This window comes from Suricata suricatta, chromosome 4 (genome assembly GCF_006229205.1).
Source record: "Suricata suricatta isolate VVHF042 chromosome 4, meerkat_22Aug2017_6uvM2_HiC, whole genome shotgun sequence".
In the NCBI taxonomy this organism is placed as follows: Eukaryota; Metazoa; Chordata; class Mammalia; order Carnivora; family Herpestidae; genus Suricata; species Suricata suricatta.
Genome location: NC_043703.1, coordinates 161752647 through 161772621, shown reverse-complemented (window position 1 = coordinate 161772621; position 19975 = coordinate 161752647). Strand labels below are relative to the sequence as shown.

The 19975-nt window shown below is 51.1% G+C and overlaps 1 long non-coding RNA gene across 1 annotated transcript; it reads right to left on the bottom strand.

The window, feature by feature from the left end:
* Positions 1–17692: 17692 nt before the first annotated feature.
* Positions 17693–19464, bottom strand: LOC115289227. Its single transcript, XR_003907488.1, has 4 exons — positions 19310–19464; positions 18899–19181; positions 18532–18713; positions 17693–18213 (listed from the first exon to the last, which is right to left on the bottom strand). It is a non-coding gene; the product is annotated as an uncharacterized LOC115289227 (long non-coding RNA).
* Positions 19465–19975: the final 511 nt, after the last annotated feature.

Sequence of the window (19975 nt, the reverse complement as noted above, 5' to 3'; positions counted from 1 at the left end):
TTCACCGAGTTAGGCTCAGCCCTGCTTCCCACCAGGCACGGGAGCCCTTCTGGACTCCCTCCCACCCAGGCAGCTGCTCCGGTCTGCACGGCCCATCCTGTGTGTCAGTCTCCTGACACACGGGCGGAAGCTTTGGTTTGCCACAGGGCTACTCTGCTGTGAGGGCGAGTGGGCAAAGGCAGAGGACTGATCCAGGCAGAGCAATCACCCCGTGATTCAGGAGGGAGGTGGATGACGAACAGGATGTCAAACCAGCCGGGAGGACCGAGACTCTATGAGGGAAGGGGTGGGGGGGGATGAGAGACAGAGAGACAGACAGACAGAGAAGAGGAGGGAGAGGGTGGGGGAGGGGTGGGGAAGGAAAAGAAGAGAAGATGGGAAGGGAAGGGGAGGGGAGGGGAAGGAAGGGGAGGGAAGGGAAGAGGGAGAGCAGAGCCGTTCCTCTCTGGCTCTGCAGGCTACGGTAACCGCGGTCCACTTTTACTGTGAACTTAGCTGCTTCGCCCCTAAGGCGATGTTTGCACCCAGTAGGAGCTGGGCTTGGGTTTGCACATATTCAGCTTGAGTTTATCTTCACCAGCAGCCCGCTGCCCGCCTATATGCAGAGCTGGGGCTGCGCTGTGCTCGGTGCATGCACCTGCCCGGGAAGGGCTCTCTCTGGCTGTCCGTCGGGCATGAATCTTGTCACACACAATCGCAGGCATGAGCATCCTCGCCTGCAGATCACTGCAATTTTATTTAAGCAAAACTCTGATCCACACACTGACTGACGGATAAAAGTTTAGCGACAAGTGCACACGTCTAGGGCTCCTAACATGTTATGGGGGGTACTCATTCCATAGTTTTCCAACTCATCCTCTCAATCAACGCAGACCCTCATTCCCAGCGTGCTCTGTGTGCGAGGAGGGGAAAAAACGGCTGCATTTTAACTGACACAGAACAGAAGCAAAGACCACAAAACCAGAACATGTCAGGACTTGGTACAGAAAGGAAAATAACAAACAGATCTTAAAAATAAAAAGAAAGGAAACGAAAACCACCAAGGCTCATTTGAATGTATTCGCACCTCAAGGATGAGACCCGCACAGACTAAATTCCTGGGGGTGCCACTGAGGTGCCAGAATCCCGTACCCTCAGGACACCAAGCTGCACTCGGTCATTAGGAACAGAAAGAATGTGTCCTTATGTTCACTGTGCCACAATTAGCGCAGCAGAAATGGCAGAAAGGACACGGGCCTCTCAGTACCTGCAGCATCTGTGATAAAGACGGCTCAGGTCTGTGATTTGGGGCGTTACTGGAAGCCACATTTCTTCACTGTTGCAGTTGCAAAACTGCATTCCGTAAATGTAAGATGATCTGGGGCCACCAGGCCTCGCGGATACAAGAGGAAACAGGACAGGCTCTTCCCTCCAAGAATGCATTCTAGACAAAGGCAGATTTCCCCCCATATCGGGCATCATCTCTTCCTGTGAGTTGTAAACACTGAACTCGGCTGCTCCCCACCGGTTTCTAAATAAACAAGGTCCAGGAGCTCCCACACGTTTAAAATAATACTCTTCCCCGCGTCTCCATCCGTGAAACCTGACTCCTCCTCCAAGGCCAAGATCACACACTTGCCTTTTGAAGTGTTTCTTGATCCCTCACCCTGGTTCCCCACGCGTCCCCCCCACGCCCTCGGAAGTGGCACCTGACAGAGACCGGCTTGGCTGTTGGGGTCCCTGAGTCTCCCTCCCTCCAGACCGTGAAATCCTTAGGGACAGAGACCAAGCCTTTAAAACGCCCCGGCTCTCTGGTTACTGGTATATGTCCTCTACCATCGAGTATGTACCTCCAGGAACGCCATGAGCACCACAGGTGCTCAGCAAACTCATGCTAGAATGGACTCTGCCCTGGGCTCTGGACACGGGCGAATCTGAATTCGCCTCGGGCTGGATGACCTGGTGAAGTCCCTCAGGGTCCCCGAGCCTCGGCTTCTGGGGCGCCTGGTGGCTCGGTCTGCTGAGCGTTCGGCTCAGGTCAGGATCGCACGGTTGCGGGCTCGAGCCCCGCATCGGGCTCTGCACTGGCAGCATGGAGCCAGCTTGGGGTTCTGTCTCCCCCCTCTCTCTGCCCCTCCTGTCTCGTGCCGTCTCTGTCTCTCTCAAAATAAGTAAACTTCCTAATCCTCACTTTCTCAGGCCTCCATGGGGACTCAAGGAGGTAAATGAAAAGAGCCTACTAGGTAGCCGGGGTAATCGGGCAATATTCCTCCTTTTCCTTTTTTTTAACTTCACCTAAAAGACATAATTGACCGACAAAATTGTGAGATATAAAAAGTGGCCACAATCATGAGGAAGAGGAATCTCCTGTCTAGGTAATAGTTGGACCACTTGTGTGTGTGTGTGTGTGTGTGTGTGTGTGAGGACATTCAAGTTCTAGGCTCTTAGCAAATTTAAATTTTACCATCCAGTGTTATTTGCCAGAGCCAGCGTGTGACAAGGCTCAGGCCTTACCTCACAGTTGGAAACATGCACCCTGTCTCCGCGCTCTCCCCATTTCCCTACCTCTGGCCCCTGGCAACCACTTTTCTGCTCCCGTTTCTACGAGTTTGACTTTTCATTTAGATCCCACTCATAAGGGCCACCATGCAGTCTTTGTCTCTCTCTGCCTGGTTTATTTCACTTGGTATCACCCTCCCCCCAAGGCCACTCACTGTGGCAAATGGCAGGGTCTCCTTTCTCGTGGCTAAATAATACTCCATCTAACCCTCACCCCACATCAATGACCTGGGGAAGAACGGTTAGGTTATTTCCGTATCTTGCCTATTTTTCTTTGTTTCTTTATCCTTATTCCAGTGTACGGTTTGGGAAGGTCTAAGTGTCGGTTGACACCATACAGAAATCAAAGTGTCTGCCTTTTGAAGGAATTATGTCTCTTGCTATTCTTCTTCTATAACGTCAGAAGAAAGAGTTCTGATTTTAACAAAGAGAGATCTCGTGGGCCAGCGCGGTGTGAAAACTGAGATGTGTTCACACTGATCTATGAGGGCAGCCCTGAATCACCAGCACCGGGTCTCTGCGCTTCTGGCTGCGCAGACATCCACCCGCAACGTCCAAAGAGGGCCCCCAGCTCTGCAGCCCAGTCTGGGCTCTGTCCCCCGTGGGGAGAGCGCCCTGGATCCCAGGGTTTCAAACTCTCAGATTTTCGTTTAACTCCCTTGCCTGAGGCAAGCTCCTGGGCCCACACCTCGAGCTAAAGGGCTCTGCAAGAAGAAATCAGTTTGGTCGAAACTACCCTGGAAACCGCTCCTGACCAAGTTGTCCTCCGTGACGAGGTCTCAGGAGGACAACAACTCTCCCTCGCCTTCGTGCTGACATGCACGTTTCCTGAAGAAGCATCCGGTTTGCGTTCACGTGTGGACCCCAGGAGTCCTGTGACAGATCATGCTCCTTTCTGGCTTTGGCTCCCGGCTACCTCAAAGCCAAGTGTTTGTCCTTCCTAGTGTTGGCCTCATGGAATGCCTAACCACTGCTCCGCCGCTGTGGTCTACCTTATTCCTGCTTCGCCCAGAATTTCTCCCACTTTTATTTTAATCTTTTATTTTATGCACATTTTTGTAAACTGAAAAAAAATGGAAAAGGGTCTTTCTTTTGCGCGAATCCCATTACTGAGCAGCGTGACCTCCTGAAGGTGAGGATTCAGTCAGTAGGCAGTAAAACGGTGGCCCTGGAAGGAAGGGCAAAGCCTTGGTCAAGAGGCCCCGGGTTGGACAGAAAGGATTTTGTCCTGAATTCAGGGGGCCCTCGGGGCCTCTGAGAGGTCTTTGCGCGAGGTCAGCAACCCAGGGTCCTCTTAGGATTTCAAGAGGTGCCTGGCGGGGCTTTCCAGCCTGGGATGCATGGAAACCCTGACCCGCAGAGCCCATTCAACCCCGGAGCTCCGAGTGAGGCCTGCAGGCTGCCCGTTGAAGAAGGCTGAGTCAGATTCAGTAGCAAGAGCACAGATTCAAGAGCATGGCCCGAGGAGGAGAGCAGGCAGAGGCTGTAAACCGAGAGCAGGGAGGCAGCGTCACGGGACGTGGGAACATGGGCCACCGTACACCCTCCAGCCATGAGCACCATGGTGGCCGGGAGGAGCATCTGGGCCAGGTGCCCAGGCCCTCCCTGCGCGCTGTGTCAGGATCCCCGGGAGCCCTGGCCAGAGGCCAGCCCTGCCCCTCAGTGTCTCTCCCTGCCGGCTCCTGCTGCATCCAGAGGCGCCAAGGCTCACGGAGCACCTGGCTCCAGGCCACCTGTCCCTGCGGCTCCTGCAGCTGAACACCTGCTGGCCCAGGGCTGCTGCCAGGGAGGCATGGGCTCTGTGCTCCGGCTGTGGGGGTTGGCCCCAGGGTGCCTGACGCTGCAGGGGAGGCATCCCTCGGGGAGTGTGGGGGGAGGCAGCTGGCACACTCATGAAGGGGGGTCTCTGGAGAGCTGCAGGCAGCTGGCTGGGGAGAAGGGGGCAAGCGACTGGGGCAGGTGGGGAGGAAGAGGCCTGAATATGGGGGATCATCAAGGGCTGGGCTGGAGCTGAGTCCGGAGCTGCAGGGACAGCCAGGTAAAGAGCAGAGGTTCCCGCAAGGAGACGGCCGCAGTGTGTCCCTGTGTCCTCCATCCAAAACCAACATGACTAACAGTTGAGCTGAAATAAAATCTGTTTTCCTTACCGAAGATGGAGACGATGGTTGTATTTTAGGGTTTCTTTTTAAGAGCTATTAAAAAACCAAGTTTCCTCATTTCGATGAGAATCCCACTCGGATGCTTCTTTTCCTGTGTTCAATCAAGCTACCAGAATTCCCGTGATTTTTATAAAGCCCTTCACTCCAAAATGAGTCATCCTGCATGACATGTGGGATTCGTAGCGTGAAGATCTATACTTGAGTAGTGACTCGCAGCGGTGGGGGCTCACACACCTACACAGACAGACACGGCCGCTCAATCACGCATGAGCCCTCGTCTGCCCACCCAGCCCTGGATTATGACACCGAATTCACGTGTGTGTGTGTATGTGCGAGTGTAATTTGATCCAGAAACACGCTAGTCATCCACAGCACTCGTATATCAATGCGAACTTCAACAACCATTGGCTCGGTTGTGATCATGTGATATTCGGGGTCACGTACAACTGGGGTTGCCGACATCGCTCGTTCATCAAGTATCCATTAGAAAGTTTCCCTCGTCTTGCAGAACACTCACAGAACAAGTGATCACAATGCAAGGTTTTACTGTATCTACCTATCTGCATCTATATCTGTATTTATACCTCTATCTGTATCTATATCTGTATCATCAAGATTTGTCCAAACATTAAATATTTGTTGCGTGCCCCGTGCAGAGACCACCTGAGTTTCAAGCTCAACATCTACCCTCTTCTTTCCCCCCAGGCCGACAGGTCGAGCTGCCCCTCTTCCGAGAACCTGCAGGGGGCCGGCTCTCAGGAAACACCTGCCTGAGATTTAACGTCACACCAACACCCATGTGCTGACCGTGTAAGTCTTTAAAGCAATGCTCATATTTAGAGAAGATTCTCAAAAGCCGGAAAAAAGACATTTTAATTTATTTAGATTAGGGAACCAGTCAAAGCCCTGCGGTCAGTGAGTGGTGAATGTGAAGATGAAGCTGGAGGCGTGTGTGGTGCCCAGGGAGCCAGGAGGCCGGCTGCATGATGACACAAAAGCAGCACAGAAGTTGGAAGCTGACGGGCACCTGGGTGGCTCCGTGGATCGAGCATCTGGGTTCAGTTCCAGTCATGATCCCTGGTTCATGAGTTCAAGCCCTGCTCTGGGCTCTCTGCTGTTAGCACAGGGCCCACTTTTGATCATCTGTCTTCTTCTCTCTCTGTCCTTCTCCTGTTCGTTGTTTCTCAAATATATTAATTAATCTATTTTTTTTTTTTTAGTTAGAAGGTGAATGTGACGGTGCTGGGCCCCGCTGCCTGGGGTGACACACAGCACTCTTGTCCTCAGTCCCACAGCCTTCTCCACCGTCATGCCTCAGGGCGTCTCCGGACAACGCTGCTGGGTCCCTATAGGACATTTCTCTAAACAACCTCTGGAGAGAAAAGTACTCAGCATCAAGTCTGCATGGGCTCCAGGCATGCGCGGGCGTGGGCACAGACACAGACACAGACACACACATACACACACACACACACCTTCCAACACAGATTTCAATTCTCCTGAAGCCCACTCTAAAGTGCATAAACATATGCATGCAAAGGACACAGTTTAGCATACGGGTCCTTTGAGAATTAAGGAACACATACTTTGCATTTTCTATGTCACCTTATACCTCACCATAGTGCTGCGCGTCTACAAACGACTCTGGAGCTGGCCACGGAAGAGGTCTTTGCTTCCATGTTTGGACAAGGAAAGAGTCTCAACAGTTATGTGACCTTCCCAAGGTCCCCCTCCAGTAAAAGACCACAATGGTACTTTGCTCCTGGTACACGTTCGTCACTTCTTAGTGACGCTTAGACCCTTTAGACGCAGACCTTCAGGAGAGATGTTAAGGACAAAAAGCTCCTGGAATTACACATTGTTTCCTGTGTTCTTTCAGACTGCCACCCTCCTTAACATCCCTCGTATTTCCAGAAGAGAAAGCATACCGGGCACAAATCCTTGTCAAACTGAAGTAAGTACATCTCTACCTCGCCAGGGAGGAAAATGTTTTGTGATTCTTAGAAGGAAGCTATTCACAAACGACTTTACAGTAGTATTCCTATGAGCTAGCTCTGTGTTTAACACACAGCACTAAAACCTGCACGCGTCTGTTTCTCCCCACGGGGCTGGAGATCTGTGCGGAGGAGCACCCCCACTGCCCCTCTGTGCCTCCACGCTCAAGCACAAGGCAAACGGCACGCGCCCATCCAAGACGCCCAGCGGCCGTTGGAGGCACCCTTTTCATTAACCATCTGCTCCTGGTGGCTGGGATGGCGTTGGCACTTAATAAATACTTCCTAAACACATCGACATGTACACACAAACGACTGAAGGATACTGACACCCCTAGAAGAAAATACAGAGACATGTAGTCATCGGAGACGATGTTTGTAATATACAAAACAGATAAATTGTTCTCATTGCTTGCTTGCTGTGGGATGTTCTCTCTGTGGCCGAACCAAACAGGAAATTCTGTTTCTTGAGCAAACACCCCCGAGTTTGATCAGAGTGTCATCAGCAAGGCTGAAGTCATCCCACATGAGACTGGCTCCTCATGGAATTAAGAAATTGGTAGGGACCACATTAAGCACAAGTTGTGACTTCATCATGGCGAATCACAGTCTGTGCTCCCCAGGTACACACAGCAGTTCATCCAAGATCACACTGAGCTTCTGAGCTGAAGTCATGAGCTTCAGCTGGGTGTTGTCATGCTCAGTTTTACGGACAGAAAGAAAATATTAAACCAAATATCCCAATGGAGCCCCCTGCTGATGTCAGCTGTGGGAAGACCCTCTCAGCTCACGTGTGGGTGAACAGGAGGAAGGCGCATCTCTCTGAGATTGGAGTAGGGTACGGTTTGGCACCATACTGTTTCTTGTCAGACTCCAAGCTTAGCTGAAGATGGAAGATATCACTGACCCTGAATAACAGAATTAATCATCAATGAGATATTCTATAATTTACTGTATTATTTATTGATGACCACTTACGTTCCGTCAATTCCCAACAGAGCTGAAATTGTAAAATTTTATAAATAGCATGACAAACAGGAAGAGCAACGTTGGCATGGTGTAGGCAGCACTTCTACCGCTGAACTACAGACGAGTTGGCCTTGCCACAGTGTTCCCTGCCGCCCCCAGCTTCACAAGGGCCTCGCGACTTTGCAGTTATTGCTACCGGATTCCGTGCTCTTGAAATTCTGTGTCTCATTTCAGCGAGGTCCCTAACCTGTCGAGAAAACTAAGGAATCCCAGCAAGCTGGATTTAAATATCGCCTTCTCTCCTTTCCATCTCCTATCAAGAAAACGTTCAAAGACTTCCAACCCTAGGAAGGCAAAGTCATCACATCTCTAGAAGAGATGGCTGAAATGCTTTCTTTCCTGTATTCCACCTCAATTCCCAAAGTGCTTTGGCCCATTTTTGTACAATCCTACAGGATCTTCGTAAAGTGCTTCTCAACCTTCCAGTAGCTTCAAGGATAGGTAGGACTTATGGAGCCATTCTCCCAAGGACAGAACTGTGGCTTTTACAGGGTAAGGGTAGGAGCCTGGTCTAAGTTGATAAATTTAGTGAATGCAGGTTCCAAGCCATAAAGTCGGAGCTCCTCACTCAAAACTGTGTGTGCTCTCAGTGCACACTTAGTACACCTCAGAGTGTGACGTGCCCGGGAATGTTGGCATCGCACCTGGAAAAGCAGGGTCCACGCCCACGGAGCGCACTCAGAATGGTTACCACTCAAAATTTTCAATCAGTTGTTCTGACCATTTACTAAAGACTTTTGTGGTAAAGAGAATATGTACTCTGCATTTTCTTAAATGGGCGATCTGGACACGACACACTGCCTTTGGATTTGAGGCGGACCACTTGAGGGTGGGGGAGGGGCAGGTGCATGATTCTCATATTTCACTTCTGGAAACTATGAGCCAATTTAGACGTGATTTATGTCAGTGGAGCAGGGGTTTTTATATCTACCTTGTGCTGGAATATGCAGTATAGAACAGCTCATCATTTGTGTACAGGGCATAATGGGAGGCTGGAGCCGTGCTGGAATGAACATCACCACGAGACACGTACAGCTGAGGTGGCTGAGCCAGTAACGCATGACCAGGAAATACTATAAATATCTTTCCTTTTATGCCTTGGGTCCTATTCTTCACTGTTAGAACCAAAAATACACACACCAATATTTCACTCGTGTTGTCATTATTCACACAGAATCCTGTTAAAGATCTCTTTGCTCTCTGCTTACAGGAGGGTAAAGAGAGGCACAGCATCCGGTATTAGGAACGGAAGAGTTAGGTCCTGGGAAAAAAGTGCTAAACATGCACGGATGAACTTGTCATTGTTCCCAGAAAAGGAGAGATCTGAAGGGGGGAAAACAGGCACCCAGCATGGAGGGCGGATAGGAAGCTATTTTAAACCTGTGAAATGTTCACCATGGCCTCTCGAAGATAAGAATTCCACCCTGAATAAGATCAAGGGTGGGTTTGTTCCCTGGATTCTTGGAGCACGCAGTGGGGAGGGTGATGGCCATGGGCACTTTCCTACTGTGCTCGCCCACTCCTTCACAGACTCATCTTGGGGACACCCACCTGTTACAGAGAGCGACAGATGCTTCCTTTGGAATGTCCTCTATTTGCCCACTTCTGAGGTCTAAGAAAACCTCAAATTTCTAAGAGCATGCGGTAGTCGATACATTTTGTGTCGAACTTACAGATTTCAAGGTCCCCTGGAATCTTGTGCCATTTGGAGGAGAAAAGGGCAGAGAATCAAAGTGCTGGTGTTCTTTTAGGAGGAAGGCACGAGTAACAGAGAGGAAGAATGTGTCTGAATATAATGCACTCTGGTCTACCCTGGCTTTTCCTCCAGGACAATCCCTACAGACTCACGCAAGAGGAAAAAAAACTACAAGAGTGAATTCACCAAAACACGGGGAAGATATTGAAAGCACCCAACTGTGATGTACGGGAACGTAACATACAAGTTCAAGGCGAAGAGTCTTGTTGAAATACTAAGTATGGTGGCCTGGGCTGTGAACAAGGTCACCATAAGAGGCAGAAGTGGAGCAGTGAGCTGGCCAAGGGGGAACGTGTGACCCCTTTCTTGCTCTTGAATTTTCTTGTTCCTTCTCTGCTCCCTCCCAGAGTACTCTTGGCCTCTGGTCTTATTCCTTATGTATTCATCTGTTCATTCATTTGAATGTCTGCTCCTGACCCGATGCCAGGCCGCTTGCTGCCTTGAAGGAACATGCAGAAGAGACGGACCCTCCGCCGTGAGGAGGACTCGGGCCGGGGGACAGGCTTCTCCTGCAGTCACGACGACCAGCTTTCTCATTCTACCTGCACGACGATGCTGAGGAGGCATCCCTAAGCTAAACGTCATGACAGTTTTCTTGCATTGTCAGCTGCTTGTGTCTCCAAAACAGGCCAGGGACACCGGCTAGAGGAACTGCATTGTATGGCGGAGGGATAACGCTGAAACAAGTCTTATAAATAACCCAGAACTTCCTTTCTCATGGACTCAGCCCCCCAACCATCTCCCAGAGGCCAGCCTGCGTGCGATGAAAGAGCAGATTCATCCTGCTTTACAAAGCTCGCCGTCCCTGGGCAGGGGGGTCGGGGACTCCGAGCAGCTTCCTGCACAAAATGCTGCCCTGGAGGCATGCCCAGAGGGCCAGAGGGAGCACCCCCAATGCCTCAGCATCCCTGCAGCCCTCATGCTCACGGGGGAGGCGAGAGGTCATCACCTTGACCACATGGTTTTCGCTTCCAAACTAACTCACTGGCTCGAATAGAAAGTTAAATAGTTCTTTTCTTGTTCTCACAGTTCTACCGAGACCCCAAAGCTAAAAAGGGATTGGCGTGGATGTACGCATCCAAGCCGTGACCATCAGCCAGAGCAATGAAAATCCGGCTGCCTGGTGGGCAACTAGACCTTCCCTTACCGGCTGCTACTGTCCAAGTGCCCGTCAAAGTCTAGAAATCAATGAATGGGAAGAATTCCTCAGAGACACTATGTCAGAGAAGCCAGCTCTAAGGTTCTTGCCCTCTGTCTTAGTTTCCTGGGGCTGATGCATCACAGTACCACACACTGGCTGCCGTAGACAACAGGAGTGACTTCTCTTTCGGTCTGGTGGCCAGAAGCCAGAGATCAAGGTGTCCCAGGGTTGGGTCCCTCCGGGCACCGGGAGTAAGAGTCTGTTCCAGCCTCTGGACTTGGCTCGTCCATTTTCAGCTGCACCCCGGGTCATCTTCTCTCTGTGGGTATCTATCTCTGTGTCCAAGTTTCCCTTTCTTAGAAGAGCATCACATCCGTCATGTTGGGTCAGAGCCCACCCGGATGACCAACCACCTTCTCAAAGACCCATCTCCAAGAACAGTCTCCTCTGGAAGTACTAGAGATTAGGACTTCGATGTGTGAATCCTGGGTGGACACAATTCAAACTTCAACAGTCTGTTCTCTGGCTCCTCAAAATCCATGTCCTTCCACATGCAAACCTCGAGGGCCCCGTCCCAGTGTCCCCCCAGCCTTACAGGCCCCAGCAGCACTCCTTACCCTGTCTGGATATCATCGAGTTCAGTTATGGTGACACTTGAGGTCAATTTCTTACCCACTGTGAACCCGTGAAGCCAGACACGTTATCTGCTCCCCAAGTACAACGGTGGGACAGACAAGGACAGATGTTCCCACACTCCAAAGAGGAGAAATCGGAAGCAGAAAAGGGGTCATGGTTGGAACCCGGGGACAACTCCATTCCATTTTAAGGCTGACAACAATCCTCTTTAGCTTGATACTCTGAGCTTGGGCCCCCTGGGCTGGGCCTTCGCCGCCCCTCACCAGACTTCACCTCTTCTGGGAACAAAGGGCTCCAGCCCGGAGCTGTGGGGTCCCAGCCTGGGTGGGGGCTCAAGAGAGGCTGGGGCACATGGGACCTGGCACGTGACTCCCACCTGGAGAGGAGAGGGTCAGGCCTGTCAGGGGGCTGCCCAGCAGAGATGAGCAGCCCAGACTGTGCTGGAGCAGGAGTTCCAGAAGTTTCCAGGAGAGGGACATGGAAAAAGAGGGCTGGAAGAGTGCTCCCTACTGAGCAGAACAGGCGTCTGTGACTGGAAACAGCGGCTGAGAAGGTGCTTCAGGGGTCCTCTGGAGCAGGGGTCCCGGGGAAGGAGGCCGGGCAGCAGTGCACAGTCTGTGCTCAGAGCCTTTACGACTCGGACACTAGAGTATACCGTGAACAAATGTTATTGAGACTGAAAAAGAGGCAGCGAAATGTCACTGTGGGTGTACGTGGGGGTACGTGGGGGTATGTGGGTTTATGCGGGTTTATGTGGGTTTATGTGGCTATATGCAGGGGACTTTGATCTCTTTATCTGCTGGCTGTATAGTCCAAGTTTCTACAATGAAAATGCACTACTTTTAAATGAAGGAAGAAAAATCATTACATACCATGAAATACTGGAGTCACAATTAAATGGTCATATTTAAAACAGAAGAAACTCGGGGCACCTGGGTGGGTCAGTTAATTGGGCGTCTGACTTTGGCTCAGGTCATGATCTCAAGGCTCATAGGTTTGAGCCCCGTGTCGGGCTCTGCGCTGACAGGTCAGAGCCTGGAGCTGCTTCAGATTTTGTGTCTCCCTCTCTCTCTGCCCCTCCCCTGCTCATGCTCGCTCTCTCTCTCTCTCTCTCTCTCTCTCTCTCTCTGTCTCTCTCTCTCTGTGTCTCTCTCTCTCTCTGTCTCTCTCTGTCTCTCTCTCTCTCTGTCTCTCTCTCTCTCTCTCATGTAAGAGAATGAAACCAAAATAACATCCCCTAGTGAAGGATTTCTGCAGGAATGATGTGTTTAGTCACTTAAAACCTATCAATCAGTGAAAGATACTCATGACCTTGGAAGCCCCTTGGTCTGAAACATTCACAAACATGAGGAACACGGTAGCCAGAATGGTTATCCGTTGGTCTGAAGTTATGCAGCTGATTCTCGGTGTAACCGGAGGGGGAGTCCGGGGCCTCCCAGCCCAGAGCGCAGCCCCCACAGGCAGCCCTCGGTGCAGGGGTGTCCCCAAGCTGAGCAAACACGGGGCCCCTCTTGCCAGCGGCTCCCCTCTGCTCCTGCCAGTCCCAGCCCGTTACTGTCCGTTTGCTCAACAGCTCACAGCTACTCCAACAGGAACCGGAGAGGGCAGGGTTCGTGAACGCCCGCTCCCAGGAAAGGGGCAAAGCCCGTGCCTCTCTACAGCTTTGCTCCAGCTCACTCTGCTTCTTCTCCGTGCTTGGGTTATTCAGAATGTAATAACTGCTCCACACAGCTCAGCCTGCACTAGAGGGATAACACAACTAATAAAGCTGTTTCATGGCAAAAGAAGAGGAAAGAGAAAGATCTTAACTACTTTGAACATAAAGACGCAACAGAGACCAGCCGGGAGAGGGAGATCAAAAGAGGGAAGAGGGGAGAGAGAGGGAGAGAGATGGGGAGAGAGCAGGAGGGGGAGAGACAGAGACAGAGACAGAGACGAGGATGCAGGGCAGGTTGGTTCAGCGAGGCTGGAGAAGGACACAAGGGCAGAGACCAGGTTCAGGGTCTGTCAAGGAAGGCGGGTTCTCCGGGCTCGGGCAGGGAGGTGGAGGTGCAGTGGCCACAGCTCATCGCTGAGTCAGGAGTCACTGCCAGGACCTTGTGTCCTTCCCCCCGAGGGAGGACGGCGCCTCATCTGACGTGACCGCGGACCACCTGCTCCGTCAGGTTTGTCTGTAGGCACCTTCCTCTGAGGCTCTATCAACTCCCCCCCGCCCAGATCTACAGGACTCTCCCTGTGAGATTGGTTCCTCAATGCCTGGCCTTGGGGGACATCCCCGAAACTAATGACATACCCACAGCTCCGGACTGGGACGTTTTCTCTAAGCACAGACTAGGACACATGACTCAGGACAGTAGCCATGTGGAGAGAAGTCAGCTTTGGTGTGCTTCCACAGTTGGCCATCCATTCCTTTTTATTTTAGAGTCAGATTCACACACGTGCAGACACACTCACTCACAATCACACACATCCGCTTCCTGAGCGGGGAGACTGGTGCGGCTGGAAAAGGAGCCGAGGCTCCGAGGGAGTGGCCTCCTCAGCCCTGACGTGGATGGACAGCGCACAGGCCCCTGAGGCATCTTTGGAGTCTGTCTCTCTCTCTCCCTCTCTCTCTGGTTTAGGTGGTGAAGGGTTAGCCTAACACACAGATGCTATGTCACCAGCCCACTTCGCTGGCTGCCCATCCCCCAGGGCACAAGCTGTGGGGCTGCAGGAAAAGGAAAGGACCGCAGGTGCAGGAGCATGAAACTGTGTGCAAGCTCGGAGGGCAGCTGGGCAGGGGGGCAGACCTGCGATTTTAGGAAACAATTATTTACCTTTTTTAGAAATAAGGTTTGTTTGTGGTGTTTTTTTTTTTAATCCCCAGGTGCTTTTTCTAGAGCAGCTTCTCACCAAAAAAAAAAAAAAAACAACAAAAAAAAAAAACAAAAAAAGTTGAGGTTGAAGTTGATTACTGTAAGTTTAATGAAAATAAGTTCTGTTTAAATTGCAAAGACAATCAAGCTCTAACAGCTGCCTAGTTAATAGGACCTGTGTAAGCGCATGAACCAGTTTTATCCGGGACCACAAACGTCTCTCCCGTGACCGGCTTCAGTTTCACCTGTGTGTAGAGTGTGCGCGCCCAGGGTCATGATGTAAATTCACAGGGCAGGTCACAGTCAAAATAAGTTTAAGAGCCACCGCTCTGTGCTGCGCTGCCCTAATGCTGCTTTGCGTTTTTGCTAATTGCAAAAGAGAGAAAGCTAGAGAGGCCGAAGGAAAAGAAGCACGTGGCGCCTGCCTTGCAAAGGGGCGTGGATTTTGGTCAAGGGTGAAGGGCTCCGCCCACAGGAGCCTGGGGAGTCCTCTGGGCCGGGCAGCATGTGGAGGAGGGTCTAGTCGGTTTCTCTGGCTAAAATCCTGACAGAATCTCGAGGACACAAAACGCACACTGGAACCAGCAGGGGCTGACGAATTCCGGGGCCGCCGGGGGCGGGGGGAGACTGGCCGGGCTCACGGGGGCGCGTGAGCGAACAGGAAAAGTCACTGGACACTTGCCGAGCAGCTCCTGCAGGCCAGGGCCTGGACAGACGGAGGTCCAGACCACCACCAGCACAGGAGCATCCGGGGGCCTCCCAGGGACAGGGGTGCTTGTCTAAGCGCTTGGGGATGACGAGGAGCAGAGGAGCACCAGGAGCTCCCCTGCATCCCTGCTGGGATGGAAAGGAGGGTGGCCTCTCGGGAAGATAGTTTGATGGTTTCTTACAAAACTCAATATGCTTTGACCAAAGGATCCGACTCCCTGGTATCTGCCCAAGGAATCGAAAACTTAGGTCCACACAAAACTCCGGCTGGATGTTTATAGCGGCTTCACTCACAACAGCCAAAACTCAGAAGCAACAAGGTGAGCGGATAAATAAACTGTGGTCCAACTGGACAACGGAATATTACTCAGCGTGCGCACACACACACACACACACACACACACACACAGAAGCTAGCAAGCCATGAAAGACCTGGAAGAACCTTAAATACTCAAATTCTTTCTAAGCAAAAGAAGCCAATGTAAAAAAGCTACATGCTGCATGATTCAAACTATAAGACATTCTGGAAAAGACAAAGCAACAGCAAGGACCATGGAGAGAGTGGAACAACCAGAGGTTCCCAGACACCACACATGGCTGGAGGGGGCGAGGGAGGTCCGAGTTTTGGGGAGAGCACACACGATATTTAGCACAGTGCACTCTTCTGTGCGGTGCTACAGCGGTGGAAATGTGTCACCACCCATTCATCAAAACCTACCGAGTGTGGGCCAAGGGGGAGCCCCGGTGCGCACTGTGGGCTCCGGGTGACTGTGATGAGTCAGTGCAGGTTCACAATGTTAACCGTGTGCAGGTCTGGGAGGGTGAGTCCACACTGGGAGCTGTGAGTGCACGGGGGAGGGGCAGGATACATGAGAATTTTCTGGACTCTTCACTTAATTTTGCAGTGGACCCAAAACTACTCTAAAAAGTAGTCTGTTTTTTTTAAATACATAGCTCATATGAATAATAATAAAAGGAAAAACATGAATTTTGGAGGAAGCAGGTTTGTATAATTCTTTTGTTATTATTAAAAGTCAAAGACTACATGATGAGATCCAGTAAAATAATTAAAGGAAGGAAGGGAAAGAAGGAGGGAAGGAAGGAAGGGGGAAAGAAGGGGATGAAGGAAGAAAGGAAAGGATGAGGGAGGGATGGATAGAGGGAGGGGAAAGGAAGGAAGGAAGGTTGGGGGAAGGAATGAAGGAGGGAAGAAAAGGAAGAGGAGAGGAAAGGGACAGGAAAGAGCCACTGGAACTGGAATTTTCAATCCAAGGCAGAATATTCCAGAGTCTTGGGATATCCATGCCACTGTCATTCAGACCTCAGTAGTGTCTCATTACCACACGAACTCAGGGAGTTTTAACCAGCATTATTGAAAGGAATGGGGCAGAACAGAACGCAGCCTGGCTTACACTTAATAAGGAGAGACACTCGCTTGTGACACTTTGGTTCCTGCTTTGGATACACACAGCTTGTGTGCTGCTCATGATGTAAAAATTGTGTCTTCTAGGTCTCAGAATCCTTGCCTTATGCCCCTCTGCTCCTGCTTTCATGAAGTGTACTGTCGGGCTGGGTGATTCAGAGAACACACGAGTGAGAATACCAACAAGATTACTGTGGCAACTAAAGGGTGTCCTGATGAACCAACATGAAGGGACACTCACTGGCAGCCTATGTGTTGGGGGGAGGGGAAGCAGGTGCCTGTAAGCCCTCCCGCGCCCCTCCCCGTGCCCTCCTGCTAATTGCAATGCAGGAGATCAATATGCAAAGATCAGGTGAAAAGAACTTGCTGGGTGGATAGAATACAGTGCTGAGGCCCTAAAGCACCAAGAGGAAAAACAGGGTCAGATGGGGGCTAAAGAGTTGGGGAGTTCAACTGACCCCCATCACTGTGTCTGAGGACACGTGGGGGGGCAGACCCCAGGGAGACAGGAGGCGGAGGGGTCAGACTCAGGAGACACTCGTTTCAGGAGAGTGGGTCACGAGAGAGGAGATGGGCAGCACCCCTGCAGTGCACCCTGTCAGCGATGGAGAAATGCACGCAGTTGGAGCGCTTGGAAAACCCGTGTGCGCCACTGAATGGGTCAAATATTTACCCAGTGATATTTCTAATGTATTGTTTGCTTAGCAAAAATGTTTCTTGTTCGGGGGGGGGAGGAACACCCCCGAGGAGGAACACGTGTATTCTGTGTTATCTTAATTTTGAGCGATTTCATGTAATAATAGTTCTTACGTAATAGTTCTTAAAAATGAAAGGTCTTCTTTCTAAAGATACATTTGTAAAAAATAAAAACAATGATACAAATAGTCATTTGTGGCTGTAATCGTAGACTCTGAGCATCAATTGTATACCCAATGATGTTTAGGATCAGCAGGAAAACTGCATAGAGACGTGCATGGATATACTCACATATGAAATATATACCGGCTATAAAAAGATGACTCAGAGGTCTAATCCTGATATGCGTTTGCCGGTTTTAAAAATAGCAGACAAATCTCCATTTACTAATTAAACGTGTATCTTTACAGAGGTCGCATTTTCCGTTAGCCTAAAGTTCCTTTCAATACTTGGTTACTGCTGACGATGCAAACATCCATTTTTACGAGTAAATACCGTTCCTGTAAGAAGCATTCAGGCTTCGAGTGTGGTCCCATTTCTTTTTTAAAAATATTTTTAATGTTTATTTATTTTTGCGAGACAGAGAGACAGAGTGTGAGCAGGGGAGGGGCAGACAAAGAGGGAGACACAGAATCAGAAGCAGGCTCCAGGCTCTGAGCTGTCAGCACAGAGCCCGACGTGGGGCTCGAACCCATGAACCGCGAGATCATGACCTGAGCCAAAGCCGGACGCTTAACCGACTGAGCCACCCAGGCACCCCCACCCCATTTATGTTTTTTAAATGTTATGCTTATTTAAAAACCTTCCCATAGACAGGGGGGAAATGAGAAAAAAAAAGGAAAGAAAAGAAAAGGAAAAGAAGGGAAGGGCGAAAAAGCACACATATGAGTTAGTTATTTTCTCCCTCCAAATCCTCATGAAATTTACTAACAGGAAGGAGGAGGGGTAGATCATGTTACAAAACAGCAATGTAGGTAATCCTTTCTGAAAATCCTTACCTAGTCTATAGGACAGAGAGAGAGAGAGAGAGAGAGAGAGAGAGAGAGAGAGAGAGAGAGAGAGTGCTGCTCCAGGCCATTCCTGTGGAGTAGCCATGCCTGTTTATCTCTTCCTACCTGGGCTGTGTGGTCCCGGAAAAACCCACCAAGTCCCAGCACTCACCTCTCAGGGTCCCCGCAGCCCTCCTCACACACATGAACAACCCGTCTCTGTGGTTTTCTCTTCTCCAAAGATGCCCCATCTTTTTCAGAACAGAAATTACGTTTCTCATCTGAAAGACTAAATACGAACACATATATCCTCTAAGAAGATCATAGCACTCCTAGAATAAACCCAAGATTTTTCAGCCTTATTATGCTTCATCTAATTCTCATTCTAAAGTTAAACATGATTTGGGCTATCAAGTGAAAACGGCAAATAAATGCTGAATTTGCTTAAGATTTTCAAAGGCCGTCTCTTTCAGAGTCTAACATGCTAGATGCTCTCATAGTTTGCATGAAAATAACACAACCGGGCTGCATGATTCCAAGCCTTCTGGCTGGAGCGTGGATTATCACGTGTCTGGGGAAGAGCGGTGACTCTGGATCCTCCACCTACCCTGCTGTGGTGTTCCCAGCAGCTGGAATGGCTGGGGAGCTTGTGAGCAGAGAGGAACACGATGCAGGGCTTGCCTTGTGGGAGTGAAAACGAATTTTCACACACTGCCTCCGGTTTTGTGGATCTCCAGGCTTCAGGTCACCCTGCATGGATGATCGTAAATTCCTCAGGTTCCGATGGCTCTAAAAGAGAAATTGCCAGCATGATTGGCCTGAATATCACAAGTATTGGACTCAGTATTTTTCTTTAGGATGAATAAGGTGGGGAGGGTACTGCAATAGTGGGGCGCGCGCGCAGGCGCGCGCGCACACACACACACACACACACACACCCACGAAGGTCTGGGAAAAATGTGAAACCGTGATACCATTTCACGTTCCTAAAGACATCAGAAATCTGCAGTGTGCAATAATGTAGGATCATCTGCAGGAGAGGAACCTGGAAGGAAGCGGGTTTGGGTAACTGGAGAGTCCTAAGAGGCTGACTCCTCGGGTGGAAGGCTCTGGGCAGTGTCTGGGGAATTACTCAGAGCTGCCCGCTCCCCAGCGCTGGAGGGTGTGAAGGCAGCGATGACGACAGACAATGAATAGGAAGCCGTGTTTTTTTTCTTTCCATTTCCCCGCATAATATCCACAGATGGGTAACAGCGACTAAATAAAGAAACACAAAGAAAAAGGGTTTTCAAGTGCACAGCGGGACCGACGGGGCACGGGGCTGCTGGACCCAACGCCAGCCCGATCTCTGGGTCGCTCGCAGTCCTGAGAGCAGTCCGTCCCACCTTTGCACGGACACGGGACGCTTTTCGACTCGGAAGTTGGGATGCACCGTCTCTTCTCTCCGGTGTGTGTGGCTAACTAAAATAGCCAATGCGTGCCGGCTCCCCGCTAGAGGTTCAGGACGAGGCTGCTCCGGAGGGCGCTGGTGACCGAGGGGGGGAGGGGACAAAGAGGAAGAGGTGGAATGGGAGGGAGTGGGGAGCGGGGTGGAGGGGACAGGGCGAGGGAGGAGAGACCGGGAGCGCGCAGGAGGCGCGTGGGCGGGGCTGTGCCTAAGCTCGCGGGCCCCGGGACCCGGTTTACAACCAGCCTCGGGAGTGGCCAGATCGAACGCGAGCTCCGGGCCGCAGCCAAACCCCCGCAGACCGTTACTCCGGCCTCCGCCCGGGGCGGGACGCACGCGGGCCGGGCGCAGCCCAACGGTCCCGCTGCATCTCCGGTCGCCACTGAGGAGGGAACATATAGGAAGAAAAGGGACAAAGCAGAAAACGCAGACGGGGGAGGGAGAATGCCTCTCGGGCTTTATATGGATTTCTTTGCCTTGGGGGAGGAAAAGGGAGAGAAAGGAAAAGAAGGAGAGGAGCCCACGTGCCCGGGAGGTGCTGTGTTAAAGCGCCACCTTCCGTCGGCCAGGGCGCGGCGGGCTCCCCCGGCGGGCTCGGGCGCGC